This window comes from Mya arenaria, chromosome 6 (assembly GCF_026914265.1).
Source record: "Mya arenaria isolate MELC-2E11 chromosome 6, ASM2691426v1".
NCBI lineage: Eukaryota > Metazoa > Mollusca > Bivalvia > Myida > Myidae > Mya > Mya arenaria.
This window is the reverse complement of record NC_069127.1, coordinates 30253667-30262309: the sequence shown is the minus strand read 5'-3', so window position 1 is coordinate 30262309 and position 8643 is coordinate 30253667. Positions and strand designations below refer to the sequence as shown.

General features: G+C 34.7%; 1 pseudogene; it reads right to left on the bottom strand.

Moving 5' to 3' along the window:
* Positions 1-3819: 3819 nt before the first annotated feature.
* On the bottom strand, positions 3820-4807 carry LOC128237698 (uncharacterized; annotated as a pseudogene).
* Between the last annotated feature and the right edge of the window lie 3836 nt (positions 4808-8643).

Sequence of the window (8643 nt, the reverse complement as noted above, 5' to 3'; positions counted from 1 at the left end):
TATGCACAACAACAAAACCAAGTTATAAAAACAAGCGGCGCCATTATTGTCATTTGGAATATTACATGATAAACGCCAGGAGTCTAAAAAAGTTTTATTTTTGTTTGTTTCGGCGGACTACTTTGACATCGAGACTTCGTTTTAACCAACTGTTCACCTGTCCGGAGACCGGATAGACATGTAACATGTGTTCCAGTGGTGTTGCTTTCATTGACTTAAACACAATTAACAAAGACACGCTTTGTACTTAACTCTTGATCGGCTTTTGCTATATTCTAATCAATCACAACCGACAGCATTAAAATTAAAACAAAAGTGATACCTGCATAGTTTTGCCTAAGTTTATGTTTCTTCCTATATTGATACTAATATTTACTCATGGAGCTTACTTTCATCTAGTTTTTCACATTGCGTAACAATTGTTGGATGTCAAGACTAAAAGCGAAGATGCAAAAGAAATGTCTTATATTAGTGTTGTCGAGGGAGATAACTGAGTAAGGGAATTCGACATATTTGTCATTCGGAATCTCGGACTTATAGGTCGGCAACTAACAAGCGGTGCTAGAGTAAAAGTTTACTTCAGAAAAACATCTGAATATTTTTTAGATTTTAAAATTTGTCCTCTTGGTGTTGTATATCTTCATTATTTGACCCTCGGCGTTTCAAACTGACCATAATATTATACGTGTACCAGAACTTTGTTGGCCACTGGCCTCTAATATATTTTTTTTCTTCTACTATTTAGGGCACAAAGGGCCAATTCCCAGCAGCGGGTTCCGTCCCCCTTGAAGCCACTTTAGGGTTTCATCAAGATAATGACGTAGTATTTTGTTCCTCAAAGTCCATTATATAGATCGTTCAATACATTGTATAAATTCCATTCTGCAGATGGAACTCCGTGCAGGATTTTTTTGTATCTCCTCCATCAGTGTTAAACAAGGCATCATATTTAAGGCAAATTTATTTCACGTATTATACATGAATTTTAGCTATTTGATTTGCAAATATAAACAGAAGAATTGATGGTTAGCATTTTGCTTCAGAGCAAAACTAGTTTAAAATAAAAACAAAACAAAGAGCAATGTGGGGCGAGCCCTCGCCTATTTTCGAAGTCTAAAACGAATATTAATAAAATATTTTTATAATTAATAATGCCAGGGGTTTGCCCATTGATCTACACTTGAATATTACAGAGTCGAGTTGCCATGACTATGCAATTTTAATAAATTATGGAAATTTTATAAACAACCTTTTCAAGTCATTTTTGGTTACATGCAGAGGGAAATAAAACAGTTAACGAGGTTAACAGACACATATGTTAATACATTGTGCAATGAACAATGTTAATCCCTCACATACATCAACATCAGATTTGTAAAAAAAAAACTAATGGGCACAAAATTTTGCAATCTTTACATGCCAAGAATATGTCACAAAATACAAGAGTGAAACTACTATTGGACAAAGTAATATGAACCGCAGAACATGTAAAGGCAAACCAATGACTGACACCATAAAATAACACAATAACTGTTAATGTGTATAAAACCCCCCACTTCTTCCTTAAATACAAACAAGAAATAACTGTTTGAATAAAACAATTGACAACTCTCAAAATTTATATATGCCAAAAAATTATATTGACACATTGTATCTACATAACTCAGTGTAGTAGATGACACACCCATTTTGTTAAATTGTTGGTTGAGCGTTTCTCAACGCATATCTCCTATTTTTCCTTTACAAGGCGTTTGACCTTGGAACCAGTCTTAGTTGTGACAAAATATAAATTCATGGTAATGGAAGACAAAACTGTTTGAAAATAGGTTAATTATTGAAATTATTGTAAACGTTCTTCAACATCAATTAAAAATATGTTAATTAACCTTGATGATATACACTGCAAGTCAAAATAAAGTGCTTGGACAAGCCTTCAAAGCCATTTAGAAGTTTTCAAGGCCCATTACTGTCATGCTAAAATAAACTCTTAAAAACCCCTAATGATATCAATAAATATCGATTGAGACAATATAATGATTCTCTGAAACAATTTTCATTAAGTAAGAGCAACTTTTGATAAAAAAGGCTGGGTAATGCAACACTCAACCTCATTTATGTGAACATATTTGTGTAAAATGTGAGATACCTGTGATAAATGTGCTATTCAAAACCTCGGGCAATCTAAGATGTTTCAATCTTTTTTTAATAATGAATAGTAACAATGACTCCATCATGATGTTAACATAGATACATACTAAGGATAAAGCTATAGGCCAGAGATTTTTTTTAGATTGTCATCCCAATATAAAAAATAAAATACGCCCATCAGCCTCATTTTTATTTTCTTCAAAATACGGATAAGAATCAACACGTTTTTCTCTGTCTTTGGTTGCAATCCGCTTTAAGATATAAATGAAAAAACAAAACTAAATTACAAAATTCTTCTCGTTAACTTCATAAACAGAGAACCAAATGCTAACAGAGACATGCTTGAACACGGTGACACTACGTTAAAGCTGTACGAGCACTTTGAACACTTATCATTGTTTTAGTGTGCGTTTCTCTGTCATTATCCAATCGTGTATTATGTATTGTTTTATTTTAATCCACTTCAGAGAATTCAAACACTTGTGGCTTTTGATTGTATTAATACAGTCTATCATCTTCAGTTCCCGTCTCATAGTAATGTTCACTTCAAACAGTTTTCTTAGGAGTTGGCTTTGCTCCTCTGTAAAACGCTGAACCTTCCTGGCTGAAATGCAAGAGAGGATTTAAACTGGACATAAGATAAAGATTAAATAATAACATGAATTAATCACCAAGCCAGGAACAGCGATTTACTTTCGATCATGTTTCTACCTACTGATGTTATGAACAATGCAGGTTTTTGTTGGCAGCAGAAGAGTTCGAAGATATGTGCAAGGTGGTTTGAGGAAATTGGAACTAGTGTTTGATTTCAAAATGATCATGTGAATGTTAGCCTCACCATTCCACAAGTGGAGTAAAAAAAAACACAAAAGTGGCAAAATGCTGTTTAATCTATGATTAAGCAATATATGCAACAGTTGCCCACTAAAATCATAATGTCATAGCCGTAATATTATTGTCTAACCTTGCTTTGGACCCTTGGATGATTTCCTTTCAGTCTCAGGTCTTGCAGAACTGGGTCCTGGACAATCACCTTAAATTAATTTTAAAATAAGATAAAACCCAATCTTTTATGTTATAGGGAGCTAAGAAACATTCATATTTTAAGGTAATCATGCCATCGTTCGGATGCCTGTTGACAATATATACTAGTATACATTTGGTATAATTTAAACAGTAAAATAAGTAATTGTTGTTCTTTCCCAGTATAACACATTACTATAAAAAGTATTTAAAGGTGAATATTTTGGTGCTGAAAGGTTGCAAAATTGATTGTTTATTATTCAACTGCAATTGATAGAGTAGAATAGAGTAACAATATCAAATGCAAAAAACATACATTGGTGTGTAATTTCAGCCATTTTACTTTTACTTTCTTAATCAGATAACAAACCCCTTTCAAAATACACTCAAAACATATGTCACCAGGCATCAAAGATTGAACATTTTGACCTCTGGGACTATGCAAATCATGGCTCAAATGAAAATGGTAAAACCCAACAGATTTTATTTCACTGAGAATTTTCTTTTACATACACATTCATCTATACATTGGTGCTGCACTATATAATTTTGTACACTAAGATAATAACTGCATTAGATGTAAGCATCACACTAGAATGAATAAATACCTTCTGTCCCGAATTCTTTACATTCATTCGCTGCCTCGAGAGCTGGCATCTTCGACGACATGTGACTCTCTATTTCCAATGCTGACCTTTTACGTTCATTAGAATGCATCACTAGAGCAGGCCTGTAGAAACAGTGACATCTGTCGCAGCTGAGGCTGAACTGCTGTCCATCACCTGGTCATCATCTTCAGCTTCCTCATCACTGCTTAGCTCTGAAAAACACAATAAACCAAAACATTCCAAACAATATCACGAAACAGCAGGTTCTCAACGGTAGTAATGTATGCTATTTAATACGGCAGTTATACAGTGGATGTCTTATTATTTCATAGTCACTTAAACCTTGATGCAATATATCAAAAGCTTGCTAGATCAAATATCATTGCCTTATGTCATTGAAAATTCAAGTTATTCCATGAAAATATTCTATTTCAGAAATATAGGTATTCCTATAAAGGTATTCATACTAAGGGAAGAATTCTAAAGTTTAAGAGCTGATTTACCCCAGTAAAAAGATCATACATGCATGATGCAGATTCATGTATGAGATTTCGATGAGAGGAAATTATATTTGTAAACTATAGGATTTTCTTGAAAATGTAATAGGACTTCAATTCATTTGGCAATGCAAAAGCATGGTTTGCATCTTATACACATTGAACAACAAATTATGTTATTTGTTTACATGAGTAAACCTCTACTGGCATCTACACTAAATAGTGATGAGGTTTCACCTTCATCCAACGAGATCCCATCAAGAGACTTGCCACTGTATTTGCCAATAATTCCATTGTTGAACGCTGTCAGAAGTTTGCCCATTTGGCAACCTGAATGGTATCTTGGGGGAGTCGATAAAATGACCTATGGACCTCAATATCATGCCCCATGAAGTCCGCAAGCACCTCATGATTACTAAAATTCAAAATTTGAGACACTGTCGCCACATGTTTTCTCAGTCTGGTGTTGATGAGCAGCTCTTCTGCTGTTAAATTCAGATTTGATCGAAAATGTCTAAGTGTATCACACATTCGAACCGGATTTTAAGAGTCATAATTTGGCCTAGCAAATAGGAAGGTGTACACCTGCTTCTCTCCTGTATTTCTGGAGGACTGGCACGGTTCTGCCCTTTTTCCCCTAATCTCCACCTGGCCAAATCGGGCACAAAGCATCCTTTCTACTGGACTGAGTACACTCTCAATTTCTTTCAAGGGTTTACTTGTAGCCTTCCTAGACTTATAATCAAAAACTTTCATCCTTTCTACTTCACCACCTCTTTTCTTGTTGAACATTACTAGACGGGATAAGGTAAGTTTGTTGAGCATTTCCCAGTCTGATTTATTAAAGTCCGAGTCTAAAGTTGAGATGCATTCATCAGCAGTGTTTTCCAAGTAGGTCTGCAACTTCTTAATATCATCTGCCAAAGGCAGCATTTGTGCCTTGTTCATTTTTATTTTGACAATGGTCTGCAGTGCAGAGCTCGAGATGCTATGTGTCCAGTCATTCTCACACAAAATCATGAAGTCATCTGCCTGCTGTCCTTTTCCAGGTAAAAGTCATATAATTGCTTCTGATTTCTTAATTTTTGCACATTTTTTCAACTGCTGTCCAATTGTAAGAGCTAGCGAGGAATTTAGAAAATTATTTTCAACTTCACTGAATCCACAGAGCATTCTTGTGGATTTAATTGCAACCTGGAATTTTGTCGGATCAATAACATTACTTAAGCATTTTATATCTGTATCTTCTTTCCAGACAGCAATCAGAAACCTTGCTAGTTCTCTCATTTTCTGACTTATAAAAGAAGTCATATTGGAATTATGTCCATGTTTCTGAAACAGATTTTCTCCGCTCTTTACGATTATCAGGTGAGTTCTTGCAACATTTTTTTTAATTACTCTTTCTTTAAGGCCTTCACTTATGTGCAATGAAGACGGCAGCAATAATGTTGCTTGAGCTTGTACTTTGCGGAATCTAGTTCTGTCCGTTTTTAATGGACATGATTTTCTGTGCCGCCATAAGTTGCCTTTTAGGAAAAAGGCTAAACAGTCTTTACATGGTAGATAATCATCTGCTTTCGTATAATTTCGTCTTGTATATGTTACTAAAGTACTTTCTCCTGAGCTAAGAACACCCATGTTGTGCTGATAGTCTCCTGCGTTTCTTAGTGTCATTATTTCCAGCTCCCTTTTGTCTGACCCTATTTCCAGGTCTGATATCTTTTTAACATCTTCTTCATTCTTGTGTGGTCCTAAATAATGAGTCAGGATATTGGTTGAGCACTTCCCACAGTATAGACAAAAGTGTATTTTATCCCAGTGTCTATCTCGGTCATTGTTGGATTTCTGTACTGACATATCGCTGTTGTTCCTTCCATCTATGTTTGACATGACAAGAGTTCTCATTTCTTCCATCTACGTTTTTGAAATTTATTTCAGGGCATTCAGAAGCTGCAAAAGATCTTGGTCAGAATCCATATGGTTCAAAACTGGTATTATTCCAGAGCTTTCAGTCTGTTCAGATTCAGTTTCGGAATCAGTTTTGTTTCTTCCATCTACATAGTTGAATAGTGTTTCAATTTCAGAGTAGTCAGAAGATTCATCATGCTCAGGATCATAGTCAGAATCAATGAGGCTGTTATCATCAAGTACTGATATTTCTTTGGATGAATCATCAGAATCTTCAAAAGAATCTGGGACTTCTGTGGATGCATCCAGGGAACCACTAGCATCCACAGAATCTGAAACATACCAATAGAGAAGAGGTATTAAAATTGAAGGAAAAGTATAACAGGACTAAAAAAAACTCAATGAGCATATTATATATGCCCCCCTCTCCCCTTTTGTGGGGCATAAATATAACATTTAATGATTGTAACATCATTTATGACATATAAAATATTTGCCTCATGTACACAATTATAAGTTGCATACAAGCATTCAGAGGTACAATTTTAACACACAGTGACAAACAAATCTGAACAAGCTTTTGGCAGACATTTAGAGGTAAAACAACCATAGAGGCTTGTCTTTTGAAGGCTTTTAAAACAAATATGATTGCATTTGAGCTGTGTGGTCTAAACAATGGTCAATCTCAGGAGTATTACAATTATGGAAAACAATTATCAAAGTTGTCCAATAATTTGTCAAGGATACCATTATGACCATAGTTTATGAAGACAAGGCCAAAATGGTCTCTAGAGTATAACAGGGTTTTTTAAGAGACCTTACAACTTAGTTTTTCGATAAAAGATAATCCAGTGCATACAGAGGTACTTAACTTCAACAAACACATTTCATTAATAACTGGAAGCATACTTCATCCATCGATATAACAGACAGCCAGAGTGTGGCAAAGCTATTGGATTATAAAAGAAATATCTTATTTTTGAGTCAACACTTTTAATGGGAAACAAGATAAGTCTACATTCGTAAGCATCATTCAAACATTAATTGACCTTCAGGCGGCCCTTCAAATCAAGTCAATATTTGTTTATTGTCGGATTCCATATAATCAAATATTGACTTGACTTGAGGGGCCCAAAATATTATTTCTCCCTCTGCTTTGAAATGCGGACAGATAATTCAACCCAATAAGGATTAGGGTAGTGTGTTGTTCAAAAACATAAGTTTTTCAAACTGCAACCTTCTGGCTTTAGTCTATATCATATACCTGTATTATAGAGACTTGAGTGAAAGTTATGGGCCAGAATCCGTTCACTGGCCGCATGGCTGGTATGTTGTATGTCCATATGGATCTTCACAAGCATTTCTGGAAGGCGAACCCTCAGCAGATAGTCCAGGTACTGAAATAGAAATCAACAATAATTTCACTCCACTATGGACTATTATTTAACCCTCCTGGTGTTGGGGCGTAAAATATATTTTAAAGTAAAAGACTATATAATTTTCATAATTATATCAAGAAAATAATCAATTGCTTTAGAACTACAAAGTATGCTTGGTACATAACATTGTTGTATATACCGAATAAGTAAATGTTAGCACAAGTCACCTATAGCTGCTGTCAAATAAAGTGTTTCACAATTCCATGGTATAGTGTCTGTTGTAGCCCTTTCTATTGAGGAAGCAGGCACCAATGTTTTTGTAGTATATAGTAGTACATGAAAGAAACTTATATTTATACATAATACGTCTATTGAACACATATTTAATAAATACAATGAAATGACAAAACAAGATAACTTGATAGCAAGGTGAATAATCTGGTCTTTGTGCAGGTATTTCACTCAAACAGTTGTGGGTTCGATGCCCATCAGGGATATATATACATCTTTCTTTTAAAACAGACACATTCTGGTTTTACCGGTGTAGGAAACAAGACCTCAACAGTCTTAACATTGAGCTGCCATTAATTAGTATAAACTGTCTGTTTCATCATTCTCTTCAGATATTGTCTGGTGTTCATCCCCTTGGTTCATTATGAAATAATAACCTATGTTTAAACCAAGAATATAAGCTTATATTTTTAACAAGAGGGCCACGATGGTCCAAAGTGCTCACCTGAGTGTAATTGCCCTCAAAGACAATGTCAAGGTCACAGTTAATTAAGTAATTATCATCACTTGCAACATGTATACAAAATCTCATTGAAATTTCTTCAAACTGTTTTTGAGTTGTGACGTTTTGTTAAGTTTTTGCACACTTCCTGCCACTGACGAGACACCAGGGCGATGATATTTCTGAAAAAAAACAGTCATGCAAAAAACTGATAGGTTTGTATGTTCACCAACATGTTTTAAAAGTCCTAAAATTTTAAGTTACATACAAACATTCTCAGGTACAATTATAAACACATAACAGGTGAGCAACATACAAATCTTTACAAGCTTTTAGCATACTTTGTG